Source organism: Microcaecilia unicolor, chromosome 7, assembly GCF_901765095.1.
Source record: "Microcaecilia unicolor chromosome 7, aMicUni1.1, whole genome shotgun sequence".
Taxonomy (NCBI): Eukaryota; Metazoa; Chordata; class Amphibia; order Gymnophiona; family Siphonopidae; genus Microcaecilia; species Microcaecilia unicolor.
In genome coordinates this window covers 156,365,451-156,393,299 of record NC_044037.1, presented here as the reverse complement: position 1 = coordinate 156,393,299, position 27,849 = coordinate 156,365,451, and positions in this window count along the sequence as shown.

Below are 27,849 nucleotides of genomic sequence, written 5' to 3'. Positions count from 1 at the left end.
AGCATTTGGAGATGGAACAGAATCCCCAATTGGAGGCAGTACCACCACTTTTGGCATCTGCAGATGAAAATCCATGGGTCCCTTCACAGCCGTTGCCTCCAACCCTACCACCTTCACTCCTTTATGCTTCCCCATTGAAGCAGGACTTTTTCCTTGCTCCTAAGGTGCTCTGAAGGGGTGGGACCTGCCCCTTAGGCCACACCCCTTCAGGCACATGCCCACAGCCCATGGCAGGGCAGCGTTTTATGATGGAAAATTGGGGCTTAAGCCAGTGACTGGCAGCCCAAGGTACTCATTTCACTGCACTAGATCTCCCAGTTGACTCTTGGAGGCTCCTGCGGCATGGCAGCCAGCAACTCTGATAGCAACTCTGATAGCCCAAGGAGCCCACTTCACTGGCTGCACGAGGTCTCCCAGTGGTACCTCAAACCTGACTCTCTGTGAGTGCACTTTAAAGCAGATTCCACAACTAGTGAATGGTAGGATAGTTGTGTTCTTTCAAATCCAATAGATTTCTGTATCCTCTACATTGTAACAATTTTCTCTGGGGCTACTTAAACTATAAATGGAGTTTCCCAGTTTTTAGTAGAATATTATTGATTATTGAATGAAGAGAAACTGTGATCTCTTCTCTAGAAGGAGAATCATAATCTAGAACTTCAAAAAGTTCTGAACGAGATTCTTCCTCTGTTTCCAGTTTAAAAGGTATGGCTTGAGACACCTCTCAGACAAATCTTTATGGAGGAGATCTATGTCTCTCAGGTGGCAGAGAGGGATCAGATGGAATACCATAGGACTCCTCAGCTGAGAGGTCCGATAGATCCTGATCCATCTCCCAGGAGAGGTCTGAGCCTGACTCTCTTCAAAGTACTGTTCTTGGGAACTGCAAAGAAGAGTGATGACTAGAGCATTGGCTCTGTGTGTTGAGGCAGATGAGTCTCAGAGGTTGGAGAAAGCTGATCTAGCAATGTTGACGCATGCACCAGTCAAATTCATGCCACACTGGTCAGTAGATGCCAAGCAGGCATGCGGGAACTCTCCCCTGACTATCTCTCCAATGCATTGGCAGGCTGGGCTGAGGCTGGCACAAGTACCCGGTAAGCCTATATAGACTGCAAACTCAGAAGCCCCCTGAATGCTCCTCTTTGAGAATAATCCAGATTTCCTCGTGAAGAATAGGCAGTGGTACTGTCTGAGAAAGCAGTGTGGATGTAGCCTGAGATATAGCCTATGTAGGCATAGGAGATTTTGAAGGCTCACGAATCACGATGAGAGATAAGTACATACATAAGTATTGCCATACTGGGAAAGACCAAAGGTCCATCGAGCCCAGCATCCTGTTTCCAACAGTGGCCAATCTATGTCACAAATACCCGGCAAGATCCCAAAAATGTACAAAACATTTTTTACTGCTTATCCAAGAAATAGTGGATTTTCTCCAAGCCCATTTAATAACGGTCTATGGACTTTTCCTTTAGGAAGGCGTCCAAAACTTTTTAAAACTCTGCTAAGCTAACTGCCTTTACCACATTCTCTGGCAACGAATTCCAGAGTTTAATTACACGTTGAGTGAAGAAACATTTTCTCCAATTCGTTTTAAATTTACTACATTGTAGCTTCATCGCATGCCCCCTATTCCTAGTATTTTTGGAAAGCGTGAACAGACACTTAACATCTACCCGTTCAACTCCACTCATTATTTTATAGACCTCTATCATATCTCCCCTCAGCCGCCTTGTCTCCAAGCTGAAGAGCCCTAGCCGCTTTAGCCTTTCCTCATAGGGAAGTCGGCCCATCCCCTTTATCATTTTCGTCGCCCTTCTCTGCACCTTTTCTAATTCCACTATATCTTTTTTGAGATGTGGCAAACAGAATTGAACACAATATTCAAGGTGCGGTCGCACCATGGAGCGATACAAAGACATTATAACATCCTCATTTTTGTTTTCCATTCCTTTCCTAATAATACCTAACATTCTATTTGCTTTCTTAGCCGCAGCAGCACACTGAGCAGTGTCAGGTTTTCAAGGCAGAAACTAGGTTTGTGAGCCCTTGGGCCACTGCTGAGGAGCGGCAGTGGCAGGCAAAACCACCCCACACCAGAGACAGGGCAGAACTCTGACAGGAACAGCTAGACTTCACCTGCAGTTGACCGCTGTTCCTCAGGAGTTGAGCCCCTGGGTGCAGGCAGCCGGCAAGACGTATCGGACAGGGCAGGAACTGGATACCCACTAAGCTGAACAGGGACTGAGGGTCAGAGGGGAAAGGAAGATACATGGGCAGCAAGGCAGGAAACTGGGCTAGGACTCACAGACAAACAATACTACACAAATCAAGAGATGGACAAGCTAAAGGACAGGAACTGAAAGCTGACAAGCAGCCACTGAAACAGGGTACAGACACTGACAGAAAAGAGTTCAGACTGAAAGTTGCCATGCAGCCACTAAGAAAGAGACACAGACAAACAGAAACTAGACCAGAAATACAAACCAGAAACAAGACTAAGAAATAAGCAATACACCTAAGCTAAACTACACACAAACTAACTAGAACCAGACAAGAAACTCAAACAAGAAACCTGACTAGGCAGAAGTTCAACAAAGCACCAACAAACCAGGGACCTTAGACAATGCAAAGGCAAACACAGAAGTTTCCAGGTGATTAATAAAGCCCATCAGCTGCTGAAGTTCAGCTGCAGGAATCACAAGGCAGCTACGGGTGCTGTTCAGGCACAAACAAGAGAAGCAAGTCTTGCAGCCCGGAAGATCCAGACCAGACTGGGCTGAAGTCTGGAATGGGTGACAGTTCATAGCAGCCACCGGTTCTTGCCACCAGGGGGCGAGGTGAGCACAGACAAGGAAACGGTCACGAACGTGACAAGCAGAAGGTTTCAAAGTATCATCAACGACGACACCTAGATCCCTTTCTTGGTCCGTGACTCCTAATGTGGAACCTTGCATGACGTAGCTATAATTCAGGTTCCTCTTTCCCACATGCATCACTTTGCACTTGCTCACATTAAATGTCATCTGCCATTTAGACGCCCAGTCTCGTAAAGTCCTCTTGTAATTTTTCACAATCCTCCCGCGATTTAACAACTTTGAATAACTTTGTGTCATCAGCAAATTTAATTACCTCACTAGTTACTCCCATCTCTAGGTCATTTATAAATATGTTAAAAAGCAGTGGTCCCAGCACAGAGCCCTGGGGAACCCCACTAACTATCCTTCTCCATTGAGAATACTGACCATTTAACCCTACTGCCATGAGTGGAGTAGAGGAGTGGCCTAGTGGTTAGGGTGGTGGACTTTGGTCCTGGGGAACTGAGGAACTGAGTTTGATTCCCGGCACAGGCAGCTCCTTGTGTCTCTGGGCAAGTCACTTAACCCTCCATTGCCGCATTGAGCCTGCCATGAGTGGGAAAGCGCGGGGTACAAATGTAACAAAAAAAAATACTCTCTGTTTTCTATCTTTTAACCAGTTTTTAATCCACAATAGAACACTACCTCCTATCCCATGACTCTCCAATTTCCTCTGGAGTCTTTCATGAGGTACTTTGTCAAACGCCTTCTGAAAATCCAGATACACAATATCAACTGGCTCCCCTTTATCCACATGTTTGTTCACCCCTTCAAAGAAATGTAGTAGATTGGTGAGGCAAGATTTCCCTTCACTAAATCCATGTTGACCTTGTCTCATTAATCCATGCTTTTGAATATGCTCTGTAATTTTGTTCTTAATAATAGTCTCTACCATTTTGCCCGGCACCGACGTCAGACTCGCCGGTCTACAATTTCCCAGATCTCCTCTGGAACCTTTTTTAAACATCGGCGTTACATTGGCCACCCTCCAATCTTCCGGTACCACGCTCGATTTTAAGGATAAATTACATATTTCTAACAATAGCTCCGCAAGCTCATTTTTCAGTTCTATCAGTACTCTGGGATGAATACCATCCAGTCCAGGAGATTTGATACTCTTCAGTTTGTAGAACTGCCCGATTACATCTTCCAGGTTTACAGAGAATTCATTATGTTTCTCAGACTCGTCAGCTTCGAATACCATTTCCGGCACCGGTATCCCACCCAAATCTTCCTTGGTGAAGACCGAAGCAAAGAATTCATTTAATCTCTCCGCTAAGGCTTTGTCTTCCCTGATCGTCCCTTTTACTCCTCGGTCATCTAGCGGTCCAACTGAGATGAGCTGGAAAGGAGAGCGATTATTGCAGCATAGACACTTCCCTGCATTGAGGATGTCTATACAGGGGAGGTATGGGCATAGTGCCTGGAGGGACAGTGATGGCAATGCTTCTTAGGTTTTCTATGCTGCAGGTCCCTTAGTGCACACAGCACTGATGACGACGACAGAGTCCTTATATGTGCATGGTATCGAGTCCAATGTCAGACCTTCTCGATGTTGAGTCGATACACCCTATGTCGATGATGACATCAATACAGGTTCCACGTCAAGTACTGAATGCCCTGCCATGCCCAATGCAGATGCCAATTCAGAACCAAAGTGTTTCTTGCTGTACTCTGCAGGCTTTAAGGGTCCTTGCTAGCATGCACAGGCAGAGGTTATAATATATGTCCCGGTGCTCTGGACCTATGCACTGAACACACCAGTTATGAGGGTCTGTGCCTGAAACAGTCCTATTGCATGGAGTACACTTCTTAAAACCATTCGGCACTCTCATTGACAGACCCAAATGTAAGAATATTATGTCTGTTTGTCCCCGGAGAATGTCTTTGTATCACTCCATAGTGCATCCACACTCATACTGTATGCAATTCTGGTCACCGCATCTCAAAAGATATATAGCTGAATTAGAAAAGGTACAGAGAAGGGTGGCAAAAATGATAAAGGGGATGGGATTTATTTATTTATTTTTATTTATTTATTTGCATTTGTATCCCACATTTTCCCACCTATTTGCGGGCTCAGTGTGGCTTACAATACTTTGAGAATGATTGAAGTACAATTGGTTACAATTGGTGACTTCCCTATAAAGAAAGGCTAAAGAGGCTAAGGCTCTTCAGCTCGGAGATGAGACAGCTGAGGGGAGATAGGATAGAGATCTATAAAATACTGAGTGGAGTGGAATGGGCAGACATGACTCACTTGTTTACTCTTTCCAAAAATACAAGGACTAGGGGGCACTCAATAAAGCTACTAAGTAGTAAATTTAAAACAAACTGGAAAACATATTTCTTCACTCAGCGTGTAATTAAACTCTGTAATTCATTGCCAGAGAATGTGGTATTATTATTATTATTATTATTAACATTTGTATAGCGCTACCAGACGCACGCAGCGCTGAACACCTGACACAGAGAGACGGTCCCTGCTCGATAGAGCTTACAATCTAAAAAGCATTTAGCTTAGCAGGGTTTTAAAAAATCGGATAATTTCCTAAAAGAAAAGTTCATAGCCATTATTAAGATGGACTTGGGAAAATCCAATGCTTATTTTTAGGCTTGGCCACTGTTGAAAACAGGACACTGGGCTTGATGGACCTTTGGTGTATCCCAATGTAGCAACGCTTAAGTTCTTATATTTTCTGGAGCATAAACATTTATGTCAGCAATTTTAGAAAAATAAACATGTATTTTATCTGAAGCTATTACAGAGCCCAGTGTCCCTTGCCAATTTCACTTCTGGGGAGATATTAACCACTAGGGGGAGGGGGTCAAAGAAAGGCGTCCAAAATGATAAAAGGGATGGAACTCCTCTCATATGAGGAAAGGGTAAACAGGTTTGAGCTCTTCAGCTTGGAAAATAGATGTCTGAGGGGGGATATGATGTCTACAAAATCCTGAGTAGTACAGAATGGCTAAGAGTGAATCAATTTTTTCTCTTTTAAAAAGTACAAAGACTAGGGGACACTCGATAAAAATACATGGTAATATTTATAAAACAAATAGGAGTTTATAGCTTAGTTCATTAAGACTTACTATACCGTTCTAACAGACAAGCAGAACAGAGCAGTGCACAGACTACAGAGTTAGAATCAAGAAAAGGAGCTCCAATTGAAGACAAGAAAGCTAAACAATCACACAAGAGAAAGAGGGACAAGGGAAGGAAACAAAATAAAAGATTTTTTCACTCAAAGAATAGTTAAGCTCTGGAACTCATTGCCAGGCAACGTGGTTACAGTGGTTAGCGTATCTGAGTTTTAAAAAGGTTTGGACAAGGTCCTGGAGGAAGTCCATAGACTGTTATTGAGATAGACATGGGGAATCCACTGCTTGCCCTGGGATTGGTAGCATGGATTCTTGCTATTATTTGGGATTTTGCCAGGTACTTGTGACCTGGATTGACCACTATTGGAAACAGGATACTGGGCTAGATGGACCATTGATCTGACCCAGTATGGCTATTCTTATGTTCTTATGGGATTAAGGGTGCAACCTCCCCTAATTCCTCCAGTAGAGCATTAGTAGAAGCTATTTTTTTAAATTGAGACATCCCGGGTAACAGGTGTAAATCCCAACGTTTTTTTGGACATAGACATACATTCCCCTTCTGAAATGTATATATATATATATATATATATATCCTGGCTTTTAAAAATAGGGATTTAGGAGACTACCATTAAAATGTGCTGTTCTACCACTAACTCAGACTATTTTTTCACAGACCCCGTTTTTAATACAATGAGACCTAGTTACTAAAATTTGGGTTAACAGTAAAATAACACATCTTAATGGTAATCCATGTTAATAACTTCCCCCTTAGACATTTGTGCAATAAACATCTAAATAGCAATTTATCCATGTCTAAAACTCAAATAGGACTTCTTTAAATAAGTACCTTAGTATACAACACTGACTTAAGGTTTAAGATTAAAAGGAAAATAGTTTTTTCCATATAAGCTCAAAGCAGGAGGACCACACAAGAAGAGTAGCTTATGATTTAGGGAAAAACCATGCTTTCAGTTTCTTTTGAAAAGAAAGATGGTTTTCTTCCACTCTGAGTTCTAAGTGTGTAAGTTATTAGATAACATGAAGGCAACAATTAAAATATTATCGCACATCCTTCACTGTAGTAACTTAAGATGTCTGGCTAGACATGCCCTTCTTGGCATATACCATCTGATTTTGTTTCTTACATAGCTTGGACCCTTGCCTTGCAAAATCTCAAAACCCATAGTGGCCGAAATTCAAAAAGCCAATAAAAAAAGCACATTAGTTAACATGATTATACGTATAACTTTACTGAGATATTTAACCAAAAGACTCCATCGTGCCAATCATATAGGCAGCCAAACACACTGGAGTTGATGATGCTTCACCTGTCTTTTGCCATTTGTGGGACACAGATGGTTTAGTTGGAGCTGAATTGCTGGGCCTTTTGGAAGATTATAAAATTAATCTGTTTGGGCAGGTTTTGGGTTGAGGGAGAATTACAATATGGTAGGAGCTCTGTTAAAAGTTTTTGTTTCTTTGCTTTGGAAGAATATGTAAGAATTGGGGATGTTGGTTTGGAGTACAGAAAGTATGTTGAGCAAAGGTGTGTGGATTTAATTTTTTTTGGACATCTTTGTTCTGAACTCAAGTGCAAACAGACACTGCAACTCTTGGCACACAGTATCTTTGCTCTTTCTCCCTTCTTTATTCTGTTTCAGAAAAGCTTTTTATGCTTATATAGTAGTTTGCTGCCATCTACTGGACAATATAAGAGAAGTGGTTTTGTTTTGCTCTTGGTATACTTTCATTCTGATATTACATGTTTAACTTAACATCCAACCAGAATTTGTAATGCAAAAAGAAGCAATTTATACTCTTTGTTATGTCATATCCTCTGTTTTCTTAAGGCGGGGAGTGTGCTGTCCCCATATTCATGGAGGCAGGGTGAATTGCTTTGTATACTTATTATGAGTATTATTTATATTCAATTGCACTGTCTATGTATAGATAGCACTGTGTACTGGGACCCCCCCCCCCCCCTTTAGTTTGCAATATCCTATGATTTGACTCCTTGTGAGCTTCACTGGCTTCCTATCCATTTCTGCATACAGTTCAAACTCCTCTTATTGACCTATAAGTGCATTCACTCTGCAGCTCCTCAGTACCTCTCCACTCTCATCTCTCCCTACATTCCTCCCCAGGAACTCCGTTCACTGGGTAAATCTCTCTTATCTGCACTCTTCTCCTCCACCGCTAACTCCAGACTCCGTTCCTTTTATCTTGCTGCACCATATGCCTGGAATAGACTTCCTGAGCCGGTACGTCAAGCTCCATCTCTGGCCGTCTTCAAATCTAAGCTAAAAGCCCACCTTTTTGATGCTGCTTTTAACTTCTAACCCTTATTCACTTGTTCAGAACCCTTATTTTATCATCCTCACTTTAATATTCCCTTATCTCTTGCTTCTCCTGTTTGTTCTAATTAGATTGTAAGCTCTGTCGAGCAGGGACTGTCTCTTCAGGTTCAAGTGTACAGTGCTGCGTACGTCTAGTAGTGCTTTAGAAATGATAAGTGGTAGTAGTAGTAGCTTTCCCTATTGGCTATTAGCTCTGAGCTAGGGCCAGCCCTCCCTCTCTGGGCTGTGTGAGAGAGCCCAGTTTTCCTTGCATGCTTTGGTGATCAGCACCTGTTCTAGGATGATCCCTCCTTAATCTACTGTAATTCCATCAAGATTTTTCACCATCTCCCCAAGTCATTTCCCTTTTATTTGCCCCGGTTTACTCCACCTTATTTCCTTTGAGAGTTACAGCTTTTCCTCTCAGCTGGGCTGAGGTTCTGGCCAACTCCTTGCCTCTGTGATGGCTAGATACAGACTCTATGTGCAGAAGGCGAACAATTCTCTTCTAAGCAGGTGAACTGTAAATTGGATTTTCTTTGTTTATTCTGAGTACTTCAATAAAGAAGATTTGCTTAAGAATCTGATAAAGCTTCTACTTGGGGATTGTGTAAACTGGTTGTTTAAGCTACACTATACTCTTCATCTCAGTTGATAACACCCTCATCCTCCCCATCCCATCTGCCCGCAACCTCGGAGTCATCTTCGACTCCTCCCTCTCCTTCTCTGCGCATATCCAAAAGACTGCCAAGACCTGTCGCTTCTTCCTCTTCAACATCAGCAAAATTTGCCCTTTCCTATCTGAGCACACCACACGAACTCTCGTCCATGCTCTCATTACCTCTCGCCTTGACTACTGCAACTTACTCCTCACCGGCCTCCCACTTAGCCATCTATCCCCCCTTCAATCCGTTCAGAACGCTGCCGCATGTCTTATATTCCACCAGAACCGATATACTCACATCACCCCTTTCCTCAAGTCACTTCACTGGCTTCCAATCAGATACCGCATACAATTCAAAATTCTCCTCCTTACCTACAAATGCACCCGGTCTGTGGCTCCTCACTACCTCTCCTCCCTCATCTCCCCCTATGTTCCCGCCCGTAACCTCCGCTCACAGGACAAATCCCTCCTTTCAGTTCCCTTCTCCACCACTGCCAACTCCAGGCTCCGCTCATTCTGCCTTGCCTCACCCATTGCCTGGAACAATCTTCCTCAACCCCTACGCCAAGCCCCCTCCCTACCCATTTTCAAATCTCTGCTTAAAACTCACCTCTTCAATGCTGCTTTTGGCACCTAACCTTTTGTGCAATATAGTATTCCCTATCAGACGGACTCTATACTTGTTTTTAGTTTGTACACCTGTCTTTTAGATTGTAAGCTCCTTGAGCAGGGACTGTCCTTCCATGTTAAATTGTACAGCACTGCGTAACCCTAGTAGCGCTTTAGAAATGTCAAGTAGTAGTAGTAGTAGTACATGAATAATGTGAATATATAGAGGAGGTCTGCATGTAGGGACTGGGAGAATGAGGGGTAGGAGAGTTTTGAATAGGCTATGGTATATGTCACGATATGTGTATATATGTGGACTTTAAAATGTTCGGGAGGAGAATTTAAAGGTATCTAACACTTTCAGTTGTTTTTCCAGTATCTATATCTGCCTATGTTGTTCTGTTCCAAACTTCTGGGAGGGTATGGGTGAGACACTTTTGGAATAAAGTTCTTCTAACAGTTTTTTGGAAGCTTTGTTGTCTCAAAATACAGATCCAATGTTTCTGGTTTTGGAACTCATCAGAGGCAGACTGATCATTCAGGCAACTGGGCAATGCCTGAGGGACCATGGCAGCTGGGAGACCAGTGCCTCCCCCTACCTGATCCAGCATAATATCCTCTATCTTCTCTCCACCCAGCATTCCTCCATGTCTTTCACTCCTCCCTCCCCCTTTTCACAAACTGGCACCACCCCCCCCCCCCCCCACTCCACCTTACACCGTGTCTCCCAGGAGGTCCCTGGCAGCTTCAGCACTTGACAGACACTGCTTGTGGCCTGCTCAGAGCCTCTCTTCTGCCGCAACCTACCGCTCTCATGCAAATCCTGCTTACACAGCAGAAGAGAGGCTCCAAGCAGGCCACAAGCAGCATCTGTGTCAAGTGCTGCTGCTGGGGACATTCTGGGAGACACAGTGTAAGGTAGACTGGTGGATGCAGAGGGAGGGAGAAAGAGAGAGAAACAATGCCATGGAACCGCTTTTGTTTGACACAGTTTCGAAAGTTTTGCACAGGTTTTTTTTTTAATTTTAAGCTTGGATAGCTTTCTTTAAATTAACCAGACCCCTGACACAGGCATAGTTGCCAAAAACATAGCCCATGTTTGGTTTCATAATAAATATGATCTTGCTATCCCAGTTCTGAAGATCCCCAGTGCTGTTTTTTTCTATTGTTTAACATAATACCTCAACAGCCATGTTTTTGTCTCCATACTCTTATTTAGGCAACCCTTGAGCTTATTCCACACATTTTTTTAAATTCCTTCTCTGTTTTTGACTCCTCCACTTCTCCTGGAAGGGCATTCCAGGCATCCACTACCCTCTCTGTAAAAGTACTTTGTGGCATTACCCTTAAATCTACTGCCCTGCAACCTCCATTCATGTCCTCTAGTTGTACCGCCTCCACATTTCTGGAAGAGGTGAGTTTTCAAATTAATACCTTTCAAGTATTTAAATTTCTCTCTCTCTCTCTCTCTCTCTCTCTCTCTTGTCTTTTTTTGTCCTTGGAGAGATACGGCCTCCAAAACTGAACACAATAATCCAAGTGGGGCCTCGCCAAGGACTTGTACAGGGGCCAGAGGCATCAACACCTCTATTTTTCTGCTATTCATGCCTCTCTATGCATCTTAGAAACAGAGAAACATGATGGCAGATAAAGGCCATATAGCCCATCCAGTCTGCCCATCCTCTGTAACCCCTAAATCTTCCTTTTCGTAAGTCATCCCACAGGCTTATCCTATACCTTTTTTAATTGACATAGTCCTCGACTCCACAACCTCCACCAGGAGGCCATTCCACGCTTCCACCACCCTTTCTGTGAAATAATACTTTCTTAGATTACTCCTAAGCCTATTCCCTCTTAACTTCATCGTATGCCCCCTCGTTCCAGAGTTTTCCTTCAGTTTAAAAAAGCTCATTTGCTGTACATTAATGCCCTTGAGATATTTAAACATCTCTATCGTATCTCCTCTCTCCCTCCTCTCCTCCAGCATATACATGTTGAGGTTCATAAGCCTGTCCCTATATTTTTTGTGTTTAAGACCACTTACTAATTTTGTAGCCACCCTCTGGACAGACTCCATCCTGTTTATATCTTTCTGTAGGTGCGGCCTCCAGAACTGCACACAGTACTCTAAATGGGGCCTCACCAGAGACTTATACAAGGGCACTATCATCTCCTTTTTCCTGCTGGTCATCCCTCTCTTTATGCACCAGAGTATCCTTCTAGCTTTGACTGTTGCTTTTTCTACCTGCTTGGAAGCTTTAAGGTCATCAGACACAATCACCCTCAAGTCTCGCACTTCCTTCGTACACAGAAGCACTTCACCCCCTATATTGTACCATTCCCTTGGATTCTTGTGACCCAAGTGCATGACCCTACATTTTTAGCATTAAATCTTAGTTGCCAAATATCGGTCCATTCCTTCAGTTTCGCTAGGTCCTTCCTCATGTCATTCACGTCCTCCAGGGTGCCTACCCTGTTGCAGAGTTTGGTGTCATCTGCAAAGAGACAAACCTTACCAGACAGCCCTTCCACAATATCACTCACAAAAACGTTAAAAAGAGCTGGCCGCACCTACGCAAAGAAGCTGAAAGTTGCTCATTCAACTGTTAAAGCAACGGTTAGACAAAATGAAGAGCTGAACAGTTTTCAGTCTCGGGCACGCTCAGGTTGACCAAGTGCTATGGATGTACTAATGGAAAATGCAATCATAAAGGCAGCTAAACATTCTCCAAGAGCATCATCAAGTGTTATCAGAGCCAGAATTTCAGGCAGTACACTGAAGAAACCAAGCAACAGGACAATATGCAGGAGATTATTCAATGCTGGACTTCAGTCTGGCCTGCTTGAAAACCAATGTCTGCCAAAAATGGCAACGATCATCTCGCTTTCTATCACTAGTACAAGCAATGGACAGCTGATCAAGAGGAATTAATTATGTTTTCAGATGAAAGCACTTTCACTCAGTTCTACAGCTTCTGTAGTTACATCAGGAGACCTTTAAAGCAGAGACATAACCTGAGGCATGTTATACCCACAATGAAAAAAGCACCAAAGGTTATGGTTTGGGGTGCAGTATCAGGATCTGGCAGAGCGGGCTGAGGATTATGCTGAAGCATACCATAATCAGTAGAACTGTTTATTTGAATTTTTGAAGGAGAAACTGCCAAACTTTAAGCTAATTCACAACATATCCCATTTCAAACAGGATGGTGCATCATGCCATGGGACAAAAGCTGTTAAGACATGGCTGGCTTATGAACAGATACAACTGATAGAACCTTGACCAGGCAACAGCCCAGATTTGAACAGTATTGAAAGTATATGGACCATTATGAAGCAGAAAGTGGCCACACACAATGCAACATCTGAAGCAGACCTGATACACTAGTTCAAACTGTGTAGACTCAGGAAATAATTCCAGAATTCTGCAGAAAACTGGTCAGATCAATGCCAGAACGCATACAGGCAGTATTAATAACAAAGGAGAGAAGGGAAGAGTTAAGATGGCGACAGGAGCAGATGGTTTGAGACTGCTGGTTGAGGTGCCGGACTCGATAGGGAAATGGAAGGGTAAAGGACATACCTTTCCCGGTGAGAATGGTGCTGGTGTACTCCCTGGACAGCAGACTCTTGATCAGCTTGTGGTTCCCACGTCAGAATTTACCTTGGATTGTGACACTGCTTTGGAGAGCTTGTGCTTGTTGAAGGAAGTGATTACTCCTTTAGCCCCAAGGTGCACAGTACTTCCCTGATAGCTAGAAGTGGAGCCGCAGAAGGGACTGATGAGGTTGGTTATCCCCCCAGCACTTGACATCCGCCAATCTCTCCTGGACCGCCAAGTCCAAGTCAGCGACACGCAGCCATGAGAGTCTGCGCATCGCTATACCCTGGGCAGAGATCATAGAGGCCACCTCAAAAGTGTCATAGGCACCCCTGGCCAAGAACTTACAACATGCCTTCTGCTGCTTGACCAGCTGGTGAACAGATTCAGCCTGCTCTGGTGGGAGAGAATCTGCTAGATCAGACATACTGCGCACCAAGGACCACAAGTACAGGCTCATGTAGAGCTGGTACGATTGGATATGGGAGATGAGCAAAGAGGCATGATATACCTTCTACCCAAAAGAATTCAAGGTTCTAGCTTCTCTGCCAGGGAGTCCCAAATCATAGTCCCTAGAACTCCTGGACCTTTTGATCACAGATTCCACTATCAGGGAATGATGAGGCAACTGGGGCTATCAAACCCAGGGGAAGACTGAATCCAGTACATGGTATCAATCTTCTTGGGGAGGAGAGGGACTGACAGAGGGGACTCCCAAATTCTTCACCTCAATGTCCCATATGATCTTGTGAAACAGGACCATCACAGCCTCTCTAGGAGGACAGTCATAGTCCAGGACCTTGAACATCTTAGCCGTCCACTTCCAAAGGAATTGGGATGGCAGCCGCCATCTCCTTCACAAAAGAGAGGAAGGAAAGGCTCTCAGGTGGAGACTTCCTCCTTTCCTATGGTGGGAGGGAGGGATCAGATGGGATACCATAGGACTCTACCTCCGATAAGTACCATAGATCCTCTTCTGAGTCCCATGAGCGCTCCCCATCAATGTCAGCCAAGATCGCCTCATGGGAGGACTGACACTGAGCCCGCCTCAACAGAGGTAGCATGATACTGAGAGGAGCATTGAGATGTTGGCTCCAGCCTCGACTCCACCAACATCAAGGGTGTGCCAACACAGGTGGCAGTCGACGCCGAGACTGTGGTTGGCATCGGCGTCTGAGACCTCACCACAGGTTGATGGCCATGCGGTTCTGTAGCAAGAAGCATGGCTGGCGCAAGCACCCCAGACGTAAATACACTCTAGAAGAATCCCGCCAACAGCTCAGGGAGCAAGGCCCGAAGGCGTTCATCGAGGACAAACATCAGTGAAAAGACTGGGGTGCCGATGAAGAAGCAGGATGCTGAATCTGCGGGGTCGAAGTGGGTATATGGTCCTGGCTGTGTGGAGACCCACATATCAACACCTCCTCCAGTATGGATGGGGAGCAGTCATCCTGGCGCCGATGCTTCTTGGGGACCGGTGAAACCCTCGGTGTCCCAGAGCTTCCAGCACCATGTGTTGAGGAGGATCTATGCTGATGCTTCTTCCGATGCCTGGCATCAATGCTCCCCAGTGCCAAAGAGGACAACATTGAGTCGCTTTGGGGTTAGGTCTATCACCAGTCGGTCCCGGGGGGCCTGCATAGTAGCCGGCACTGAAGCAGGTGGACACCCACTCGATGCACAGTCCCTCCCAGTGTGCATGGATCTAGCAGCTATATGGACCGACGCACCCGATGCCAATGCCGAAACACAGATGCTGTTGCCAACATCAAGGCTTCGGACATGGCTCTGAAAATCTTTTCTCCCTGATCCTCTCTGGCCAAACAAAGACAGAGAATACAGTTTGCAGGGGTATGATCAGGCCCAGAGCCGTAGTGAGGGGAGCTGACACCCGGGGTGGGTCGCCGCTTTGCACCCCCCCCCCCTGGTGCAGCACGGCGCACCCTCCTCCCGCTGGAGCGAACCCCCCCCCCCCCCGGAGCGCATACCCCCCCCCCCAGGAGCGCATACCTGCGGCGAGGGACGGGCGGGAGGGCTGATCTGCCCCGACTGCACGTTGCTGGGGTGTGTCGGCTCCGTGCTGGTTTACTGCTCTCTCTGTCCCGGAACAGGAAGTAACCTGTTCAGGGGCAGAGAGGGCAGTGCACCAGCGCGGAGCCGACACCCCCCAGCGGCGTGCACCCGGGGCGGACCGCCCCCCCGCCCCCCCCTTCCTACGCCACTGATCAGGCCCCAAACACTAGACACCTAGAATGGGTGTCCTTGGCAGAGATGGTCCTATTGCACCAAGTGCAGCGCTTGAAACCACTGGGAACCTTCAATGACATGAAAGGAAAAACAGCCATGGTCAAATCAAACAACTCAATCATGCTAAAAAAAATATATTAATAATAATAAAGGGGAAGGGGAGCAGCAAAAAAGTGGAAAAAATCCAACCAGAGCTCATGCCTAAATGCAGTCAGCAAGCACAGTAAGACAAAACATGGAAAAAAAAGGCAAAAATAATCTAAAAAAATATGGGGAAGGAATAAAATAAGATAAACCATGAAACAAGCATTTAAAAAAAGAATAAAAGAAGGCACAAAAAGACATATGTCCGACCAGCTTTGAGGAGTGGATAACGACCACGTCCTCTCTTCATGGCAGAAAAAAAAGAGAACTGCTGGCCCCACACTCTCACGGCGGGCAGGAAGGTACTCGCACATAAGCAGTGTAGTGCGTCTCGTGATCAAAGACCTATTTAAGCTTGTTACAGGATCCGGACCGGCAATGTGTGTTTAAAGATTTAATTTTGTAAGCAATATTATCTTTCTGAATCAAGTTATTCTTGAAGTATTGTAATGGAAAATGATTAATAATAATAAAAAGAACAAAGGGCAACACTCTAAGCACCTGATATCTAACAGAAAATGACTGCAGACAATGACTTTAGATGCTAAATACAACATATACAATTTGTAGCTTTAAAATCTGATTTGTTTCATGTGTATATTATCAAATATTAGTAATAAATAATGAAAATGGTTGTGGTTGCAAACGTTTAGCCATGACTGTAGTATGATTTATAACCAAGAAAACGTTTTTTTGTTTTGCCAACAAGCAGAAAGTTAAAAATCTGGAATCTGCTAGATATTTAATGCCAGTTCTTGAACAGATCACATTTGTCAACAATTTGCAGAATTTTAATATTTTTCATTGTGTCTTTGCTATCTGTTATCCAGCATAATTTATTTGGATTTTGGACAAGAATGAATTTCATTTCCCTCACCACCAGCTAGCTCTGATTCAATATAGTATTATTTATTTGTTTTCAAGCAAAGTGGTTAATTAGTTGGAAGCATGTCTCCAACTGATACCCTTTATGACCTTGGGCAAACCACTTTGCCCTTCATCAGTTTGGGTACTATTTAGATTGTGAGACCATTTCAGCAAGAAAATAACTTATCTTGAACTTGGATTTGGAAAAGGCAGGTAATGAATCCAAATAGTCTATTTCAAGCTTGCAGAGATTAACCAAATTTATGTTACTGTGTGTTTTTTTTATTAATTCAAAATCTTGTGACACTTCTACTCCTCTGTTGTGGAATTAAATCTTAAGAAAGGAGTTATAGTTTTCTTTTTAATTTGGCTCTTTTGTAATGATTGTATTGATAACACACTGAGGGGCCTGTTTAGTTTTAGCTGCTTACTGCGGTTAGTAATGTTAGAATGCAGTAGCCATTAGCATGGACCTGCAATAATGGGTACCTCATGCTATCTAGCCAGCATAGTAAAGATCCCTTGCTAGCTGCTTTGCATGGGTAGGCATGAGATCTGGAAGTGTCATGGACTGAAATGGGGAGTGGTCTGCCCTGACAGCTAACAGGCAGAACATTATCACACACTAGCTGAAATGACTGCCAATAGTGTGGCTGCATTTAACGTCACCTCATGAGGCAGCCATACTGCAAGCAGTCAAGTAACATGCCCAAGGCCTAGTGGAAGAACTTGATCAATTATTCCTAGCAGTAGTACCACAAGACTGCCACTAGGGGTCATAAGGCCATTTTGAACTCTGGCAGCTCTAGGGTGGGAGTGGAGGAGGACCTCTTCCATCCCAGCCCACAAAACTACCAGAGTAACCTCCATATAAGTCAATCAAATCTCCACACAATTAAGGATATTACATCATTTTATCATACTAAATAACATATTTAAAAATCAATGTGTTACTTGTTTTTAAATTTTCTTTACTTTTATTATTGCTGTTGTACTGTTTTTGCTATTTGGAGGAAAACCATAGGCGCCCGGTATAAGAGGCTTGGGGAGGCTAAGCCTCCCCAGCCACAAGCCCCAAGTTCCTCTCTCTCAGTCATCTATCATACCTCGTGGTGTTAGAGCAGCAGTGAAAAGCATTGCAGGCTGCTGGGCTCCGTGCTTTGTTTTGCCTTCTCTCTCTCTCTCTCAGCTCTGGCCCGCCCTCATTTCCTGTTTACGCAAGGGCGGGCCAGAGCTGAGAGAGAGAGAGAGAGAGAAGGCAAAACAAAGCACGGAGCCCAGCAGCCTGCAATGCTTTTCACTGCTGCTCTAACCAGGGCTGTGGAGTCGGTACAAAAATCCTTCAACTCCGACTCTGACTCCAACTCCTCAGTTTATGGTACCTCCGACTCTGACTCCTCAGTTTTTAATATGTATTTTTTTTTGCATGTTGACTGAAAGAGTGCAGCATGCAAGGCTGCATGTTAATGTTTAGGTTTAAAATCTATATCATTGTGACTTTTTATTTTATTTATTAAAGAAACTATAAATATTCATTAATCCTAAAGTTTAAACAAAAAAACACACATAAAAAAACAAGGTTATGTTTATTGTTTTTTTTTATCAAGTATAAAGTCATCATAGCATTAGCAAGTATAAAAGTCTGGAACAACCACATCCTTTGGAAATTCTAGAACAACATCCTTTGGAAATTAGAATAAAATCAAAGTTAACCTACATAAACCAAAAACATTTGGAAAACCTAAAACAACTTATATATTATTTAAACTTGGCATATATAGCTGTAGAATAGCTGTTAAACATAATCCAAAATTAACTAATATATTGTTCTTAGAAACAGAATTGCTTCTGCCAGATCCTCCTTCATAGAAGCCCTTAAATCTGATTTGATTATTTTCAGTGCTGAAAACAGTCTTTCAACACTGACTTGGGTGGGTAGCATTGCTGTTACGGTTCTAGCTGCATCACTGACAATCTCTGGATAAACAATGATGGCTTCTTCTATAGTCAGTTTTGATGAGCGGTCAAACTTTTCCACTTCTTTTAATCCTTTAAAAAACTCTTGCATGAATTTCTTTATATGGACATTTACAGGTTGCTTTTCCATGCTTAACCGACATCGCTTTGCTTTTGAAGCTTCCATTTTGTCCAAATAGGCTTGAAAATTCTCTTCTTCATTTGAAGAGGATGAACCTGAGTTACCATTACCACCAGTATTTATAGCTTTAGCTTCATCCAGTGGTTTATGAGTTTCAGGTAGCAACCCTTTCATGCGAACTGCTATGTCATAGAGTGCCTGTTTTCCTGTAGCAATTTGGTCACTGCTCAACAAAATTCGGCTCATTGGATCAACATAAATAGCAGCTAAGAGAATTTGATTATCCAGCAAGAGCTCCTCTCTTTTCCTCATTGAAGATACAATGCCATCAGCAATTAACCCCCCACTTTTGTTAAGGTTATATATCAAGCCCTTCCATTCCAAGAAGAATTTACCTGGTGTTAAATCTTCATATTGCAGGTTCTTGGTAACAGCAAAAGGGTAAGAAAGTAGCCTAATTCTGTAACTTGAGCCCACTGGTTTTCTTTTAATGAAACATTTACATTGTCCAGTTCTTCAGGAAAGTCTTTTAGTTCAAGCAAACGCTTTATCATCAAGTAAGTGCTTCCCCAGCGCGTTGCTTGATCCAAAATGGCTCCTTTTCCAGCACGTCTCTTCAGAATAGCATCTGTTTTAGGGATCCTGGCTGCAACAGCTACTTGCCTCAACTTGCTAATTAGTGTAGCCGCATGACGATCCTTCAATCCATCTCTTATTGCTAGTTGCAGAGTATGAACAGCACAACGCATATGTTGAATGGTAATAAGCTTAGATGCTTCTTCAGCAATATCATCCAAACTTTCACAGCTTTCTTGAATTGCAGGACTGTCATCTTCTGATATTTGTATGCTGCTTTCTTCATCAACTTCCTTCATTTTTTCAATTGTGCTTAACATATTTGAAGCATTATCAGTTACAATACATAGAATGTGTTCCTTTTTAATTTCAAAATCTTCTAAAACACCTTCCACTAACTTCTGCAGATACTCACTGGTATGATGTGCCTGAGTGTCCTTTACTCCTAATGTCCGGGTTATTGTTTTTTTGTTTTCATCAGCAAATCTAACATTAATTGCAAAATAATTGACTCTGTGACGTGTGCATGTATCCATTTTAATAAAGACAAAACGTCCCTTCAGACTTTTTCTTAGTTCTTCCTTCTTACATTTGGCCTCTTCAAGTATATGTTTCCTTATACTTTCTCGTTCCAGAGAAACTCCAAGCTTTTTAGCCATTTCTCCATTTAAGCCTAAAAAGGCTGGTTGTGAAAAAAAAGATAGTGGTATACTATTCTTTACTGCCATTTCAATGATGTGGTTTTTGAATTTTTCTGGTGTCATTGTTATAGTAACTTTGTCAGCTGTAAAAAATCTTGATAGTTGTGTCTGGCCTCCAGTAGATTTCTGATCTTTTATTGACCCTGAAGTAGATGGAATGTTTTCATTGCTATCTTTCTCATTCACAGCTTCTAACACTTTAGGATGGAAACGCTGCAAGTGTCTTTTTAAATTTGATGCTCTTGTAGGTGCATTTTTTTTTTATAACCACTGAAACTGCTAATTTTTGCATCACATGCTTTTTCACCATCATCATCTTCTATAATACATTGACATACATAATGTTTCCCATCTGTTGATATTGTAAAGTGTTCATAAACAGCAGACTTTGTCATGTTTCCTGACATTCTTTTTGCCATTGTGAATGGTGTGCCACTTCCACTAAAATATAAAGCTCTTCTTGCAGAGAGAGAGGAAGTTGGGTGGAGTCTCTCTGCTGCCTTATCTGTGTGTGCTGAATGATCTTCTCTTGGAGCTTAAGTTCACTGTGGGGTCAGAGAGGAGGTGCTCTACAGCAGGTCAGTAAATGCAAAGGGAGACTGAGCAGAGGGACGCTCTCCAGCAAAATAGTTCAGCTGGACTTCACACTAGTGAAACAACTAGGTACTAAGCTTTATTCACAGCAGAGAAGTACTTTATTCAAATGTATGAGGAGTCGGAGTCAGTACATTTTTGCCGACTCCAACTCCGACTCAATGTACCCAAAATTGTTGCCGACTCCGACTCCACGACTCCGACTCCACAGCCCTGCATAATTCTTTGGCTATTGTAGCTTAATCCATTCCCTGCTCTTATTCGCTGCATTATCCAGGTTTTTTGGGCAAAATTGAGTACCCGGCAGATCACCATTCGGGGTCTGTTATTGTTAGGCCTCACCTGTCCAAGTCTATGTGCCCTCTCTATTGCTAAAGGACCCATCTCTGCTGATAGGTGTAGTTCTTTCGTCAGCCATTCTTCTAAAAATGCGCGGAGTTCCCCTTCTTTCAGCAATTTCAGCAGTCCGACAAAACGCAAGTTATTTTGCCGGGACCGATTTTCGAGGTCCTCCAATATTTCTGCTTGCTCTTCCAGCTGTTTCAAAAGTCTTGCGTTTTGTTGTTCCATCGCTCCGACCTTGTCTTCTAGCGCTCCAGTTCGGTGTTGAAAGTTTGTCATATCCTGGGTGTGAAAATGATCCTGCCATACGCCTGAGGATCCTCGGGATCTCCCCTTCACCCTTGCTGCCCAACCTCCTGGTTCACTGCAGTCCACAGGGCAGGGCTCAAAGAAATCCACTTCAAAGCAAACTTAACAAGTTCTTTATTTTGCTTGGGATCCAACAGTCCAGCAGTGCAAAAAGACACAATACTTGAATAAAAAAAAAAACCTCACAATTCTCCCTGTTGCTCCTCTCAGGGGTACAAACATAGCAAGAAAAAAAACCTTTTAACTCCCAGGCTTCCAGCACCCAGCTGGGCTCCTTTTAGACAGTTTTATAGCCCTGGGTCTTCTTTCTCCCCCCCTCTCCCTTGGGGAGGGGCCAAAACACTGCAAGCAGTTTCAAAAAAAAACAAACAAACACAGTTCTTGAGGCTTCAGCACACAGCTCAAACCCCTTCAGCTTCTTTTAGGCTTTTTAGCCACAGTTCACACTCCACCTTCTTCCTGCTGGGCTCAGCCCACTTCAGGAAAAATCTCTCGTCCCTCTTCAACCAGAACTCTTTAAACTCAAAGTTCATTCACAGCCTGAGCTCTGGAAAATGAAAAGGCCCCACCCATCTGGGTCACTCTCTCTAAGCACTGACCCATCCTCCCACATGGCCTTTCCTCTTTCCCCTCTTAGCCCAGTTACCATACCATGAAGTTACCTGGTCCCTTAGTTTATTACCTAAGGCGTGAGCCCAGGCTGAGAGGTCCATAGGCTCTTCCTCGCTCTCCTCTCTTTCTCTCTGCCCAGCTTCTTGATACTCCATGGGCTCCCCGTTCCATCCACTTTGCAGCTGTTCCTCTTTCCCTTGATTACCCTGCAGGGACACCACCCTTTCCTTGTTAGAGTTCTTCCCCTGTTCCTGCTGGGGAAGGTAATCTCTGTACCAGGCTTTTCCCCGAGGTTGCTGGGAAATGTAGTCACTTCCTCTCCTCCATTTTACAGGGGTCACGAACCTTTCTCTGCTCTCTCTCGGGGGATGCTGGGTAATGTAGTCTTTTTCCCTCCACCCTTTTCTAGGGGGCATTACTACTTCTCTCGCTCTCTGGGGATGGAATGGAGGCCAGGCTCTGTTCTGCCTATGTCTGCTCGTGAGCTGCCTCCCTTCTTCCTCTTCCACTTTCATCTTATCTACCCCCAGGTCCTCTCCTTCACATGGGTCACTTGCACTAATGATTACTTTAAACTTTCCAATTTGGAGTCGAGGCCCTGCAGCTTTTTGTCTAATATTGCCTCCACTGTACTTGTGACTTCTGCAACTATCTCTGTCGCCCACGCAGAGCTAACCGAAGCCCCTGGTGGGCTCGCCGAAGCCACCATCTTGTCGTCGCCGGGCTTTATTTTCTCTTTTTCATGGCGCAGTGATTTGGCGGCCATCATCTTTCCTCTGCAACTGCCCAGCCTCAGGTTACCTTTATCAATTGTTCCTGTCGGTTTTTGTGGGGATTAGCTGCCTAAAAAGGTGTTTCTTGGCGGGGTTTTGTTCAAGGGAGCACAGAGCAGATCTTTTACTGTCCGCTTGCGCGCATGGCGTCACGTGACCTCCTTTATTCTAAATTTAATAATTCGAATATGTCAGCTTTTGGAATCTGCATCTCTGATATCTTGCATTTCTATTGCTCTAGTTTTACAGTACATGCAGAATCTGACTTCTTCAGATTTCCAATTCATTTTTGCCTTCATATTTCTTTTACTGATCTCTGGTTCCACACACCCCCGTCCCCACCTGGGAGAGATGGTGTTATAAGGCCCATCCTAATTTTTCCACCTGCTATCCATTAAACCCCAGCTCTACCATTGACTGAATGGTATTTCTTTGGATGAAAAGCTGATAGAATTAAAGTTTAAAATGGACATATTTGATGAATATAGTATTTACAAAGAATTTTGTCTTCCTTTCCTTACCTTGAGCTGATATTGCGTTAGGCTATGTATAGTACATTTCATCTACCTTATTCATTAATGATGCCATGCAAGTAACACCAAATATCCCAAAGATGGTAATGAGATTAATAATATTCTGTGCTTGTCAGAATAAGAGCTAGTCTAAAAAAACAGCATAAATTATAAATAATTTTTGAAGAAAAACAGTGAGGTGGATGAAAAAGGCAGGAAATCTTTTTTTTTTATATTTTTATTGGTGTATGAAGTCAGACTTAATACATCTTATAACATAAACAAAAAGTAACAGATGCTGAATAAAGTTGTTCATGATACAAACACAGCATAGCCTTTGATCTGCTTGGACTCCATGACATTTTCTTTTTTTAACCCCCCTCACCCCATCTCCCGCCCTTCCCCCCCTGCCCCCCCCCCCCCCCCCTGAGTAGAGAGTTTCCCCAACTTTACACATTCTTTACTACTTGGATTCGGAGTGCTGTTACGAAAACAATGTCTGGGCTCTGCACCACAGATCTCGGTATTGACGGAGACTCAGAGCAACAGCAACTTTATGTGTCATGTTAACCCAGCTGCCCATTTCTATCATACTATTTTTCCATGATTCCACATCCGGGGGTGTCTCATTGACCCACTCCCGCAATATGCATTTCTTCAAAATTATCAATGCCAGCAGTACAAAGCGGATCTGGGCCGCGCCCAGTCCCTGTCCTTTCAGTGCCTCCCCACATCCCATCAGAGTAACAGAATAATGCCACTCCACTGTGCGTTGCAGAATTTCTTCCAACAACCGCAACGCATTCACCCAGAGAGAGTGCAATGATGGACATTCCATAAAAGAATGTAGGAATGAACCCACACTCCTCTTACACTTATTACACGTGTCATCCTCCCACATTCCCAATGCTTTCTCTCTTGTTTTTGTGATATGCACCCTGTAGAGAATCCTATACTGGATGTCTTGCAACGCTGCATTCGGGGTTATCTTGCTCAGGTTTCTAAATGTTACCCCTAGGCGATCCACTGTGACTTCTTCTACCACATCCTCACTCCACTTCTCTGCCAATTGTATCATATGTGGTGCTTTTTTATGGTCTCTAATCGCTTGATGCCACCTGGTCAGTCTATTGCTTATTGGATTAGTCTACATAAACAGGAGGTCCAATTTGGTAAAATGAGCTACAGCCCAAGTCCTGCGCTCTTCACTCAGAACATAGTCTCGGGCCTGTAAGTAAGCAAAGAATTGAGAGCCAGCTATCTGCAGTTCCTGCTTTACCATATCAAAGGTTGGAAAGGCGTCATCCCCCTGTTTCCTAAATTGACCTATGAACAGACATCCCTTTTCCCGCCAGCTCCTAAATACCGATACGCCCTGCCCTGCCGGGAAGGCCAAGTTCCCTACTAGTGGCATGAATGGGCTGACCCCCTTACCTGCTTCTCCATGTCCTCTCCACCACCTCCACGCCCGCTGTAGCGCCGCCACAAATGGATTCTCCACTGTCTTCCTAGCTCCCTGCACTACCCAGGATTCTAATACTGTAAAAGGATCATTTGGACTGCACCAGCTCTCCCAAAAACCCTGGAGGGCATAATGCCCCTCCCCTGTAATCAGCTCATGTATCCACCGCATCAGTGCCGCCACGTTATATCTCCTCAAGTCTGGGAGTCTGAGGCCTCCTTGTGCCCTCCCGTGAATCAATTTAGTAAACGCAATCCTAGAGCGCTTTGAATGCCAGATAAAAGTGCCTATAATACTTCTATACCTTTTCTCCTCCTCCTTTCTCACCCACAGCGGGAGCATTTGTAGCGGATACATGAGCTTGGGTAGTAACACCATTTTCACTAATGCAATTCTGCCCATAATGTTTAATGGTAAGTCTTTCCATTGGTTACATAATTTTTTTACCTCCTCTATACGGTCAATTACGTTTCTTTTATATATCCAGACCTGATCTGCACTAAGGTATACCCCCAGATATTTAATGCCTCCCGGTGCCCAGCGCAGAGGAAAAGTCGCCGATTCTCTACAGCGACATGGTGCAGTGACCGGCAGCGCCTCTGATTTCTCAAAGTTTATGCTGAGGCCCGAGAATTCTCCAAACTCTCGAATGGTATGCATCACCCGAGGCAGAGTTTCAGTCGCATCGTCTATCAGCAACAACATGTTGTCTGCGAATAGATTCATTTTATGTTCCTCTCCTCCCACTTTTAGCCCTTTCAAATTTGACTCCTGTCTAATTTTTGCTGCTAGTGGTTCCAGTGTCAAAATAAACAGTAAGGGCGACAACGGGCACCCCTGCCTGGTCCCCCTTCCCAGGGCGAATGTATTCGTCAGGGAGTCGTTCACAAGTATTTGAGCCGTCGGGGAACTATACAGTGCCTGAATCCAATTCAAAAATTCTCCCTGGATGCCGAAACGCCTCAATATCCAAAACATATATTTCCAGATCACTTTATCGAAGGCTTTTTCGGCATCCAGGCTAGCTAGAATGGCATCCCCAGATCTCCCTTTCCCCTCCAGAAGCACTCTGCATATTTTTAAGATGTTGGCCGACGGATATCGGCCCTTAACAAAGCCTACCTGGTCTGAATGCACCAGGCAAGGAACCACCCTTCCCAAACGATCCGCCAGCACCGCTGCCAAAATCTTTACGTCCTGGTTCAGCAGAGATATTGGCCTATATGAGCCCACCAACTCCCCGTCCTTCCCGGGCTTTGGAAGTACAACTATATGTGCATGATTTAACACCGGTCCCATGGTGCCCGCTTCTCTTGTGTCCTCACACATAGCAACAAAGGGAGCTATAATCATATAATCCAACCGTGCTAGAGCAAACAAAGTAACCTAATACCAAAAAAACTACTCTAGCAAAAAAATTTAATCAGTCTTTATTTGAAAAAAAATGGAGAAAAGCCCTCAGAAACCGTAGGCAAATCGCCTGAAGGTTTTGAGTGTGGTTAAGGATGATCTTGCATCGACTTATAACTCACACTACAGTTCGATCATTGGGCTGAAAAACTCCATTTGAAAGGGGCTCAAAAGAATTATTAATCGCCTCAAACAATGAATTTCTTTCAATAGATTTTTTAAAAAATTTTTAATTTTCAATAGATTTTAAATTGTGTAATACTATTTCAGAAAAATGTCCCAGGCGCCATTTTGAAGCATTGCAGAAGTCCGTTGATAAATCTTCAACATATTTCTAAGCACTCCGTTCCTGAAGAAGCCACGTTTCCAGGCGAAACGGGTCCCCGTAGAACGGACAGCGATGAGTGCCTAGGTCTCAACACATTCAAAAAGCTAAGTGCTATTTTCTCTGATATGTAGCTGGGACATTTTTCTGAAATAGTATTACACAATTTAAACTCCTCTTGAATGTCAGTTAACTGCGCGCATACTTTCCCCTGCTTGTTTCTAATTTTTCTGATAAATTTTCTCGTTGTCCTCTGACTCACAAGAGATGCTAACATTTTACCCGTTTTATTGCCCCATTGGTGTAGTTTATATTTATACAATTTAACATTGTAGCTCGCTTCCTCTTCCAGCACATTCTGTATTTCTTTCCTACACTCCATATATGTCTTCCTATTATCATCCGAGGAGTGACCCATAAGTACTCTACGCGCCTCCTGCAATTTCTTTGTGAGCTCTTTTATTTTTTCCTCCCGTTTTTTATTTTTGGAGGCAACGTAAGTGATAATTTTCCCTCTTAGTACTGCCTTTGCAGCCTCCCAGAAAATTCTAGGGCTCACCTCCCCTGCATCATTCTCTGCTATGTAATCCAACCAGCACTTCCTTAAATAGGAGCAGAAGTCCTTGCTCCTATATAGCGCCGGGTTCATCCGCCATCGGGCTGGTCCTTCCCTTCTACCCCAGGACAACTCCGCCCACACTAGTGCATGGTCCGACACAGCTGGCTCTACAATTCCCGATCGATTTGCTGTAACACTGAGTGAGTGTGATATACAGTGGGGGAAATAAGTATTTGATCCCTTGCTGATTTTGTAAGTGTGCCCACTGACAAAGACATGAGCGGCCCATAATTGAAGGGTAGGTTATTGGTAACAGTGAGAGACAGCACATCACAAATTAAATCCGGAAAATCACATTGTGGAAAGTATATGAATTTATTTGCATTCTGCAGAGGGAAATAAGTATTTGATCCCCCACCAACCAGTAAGAGATCTGGCCCCTACAGACCAGGTAGATGCTCCAAATCAACTCGTTACCTGCATGACAGACAGCTGTCAGCAATGGTCACCTGTATGAAAGACACCTGTCCACAGACTCAGTGAATCAGTCAGACTCTAACCTCTACAAAATGGCCAAGAGCAAGGAGCTGTCTAAGGATGTCAGGGACAAGATCATACACCTGCACAAGGCTGGAATGGGCTACAAAACCATCAGTAAGACGCTGGGCGAGAAGGAGACAACTGTTGGTGCCATAGTAAGAAAATCGAAGAAGTACAAAATGACTGTCAATCGACAAAGATCTGGGGCTCCACGCAAAATCTCACCTCGTGGGGTATCCTTGATCATGAGGAAGGTTAGAAATCAGCCTACAACTACAAGGGGGGAACTTGTCAATGATCTCAAGGCAGCTGGGACCACTGTCACCACGAAAACCATTGGTAACACATTACGACATAACGGATTGCAATCCTGCAGTGCCCGCAAGGTCCCCCTGCTCCGGAAGGCACATGTGACGGCCCGTCTGAAGTTTGCCAGTGAACACCTGGATGATGCCGAGAGTGATTGGGAGAAGGTGCTGTGGTCAGATGAGACAAAAATTGAGCTCTTTGGCATGAACTCAACTCGCCGTGTTTGGAGGAAGAGAAATGCTGCCTATGACCCAAAGAACACCGTCCCCACTGTCAAGCATGGAGGTGGAAAT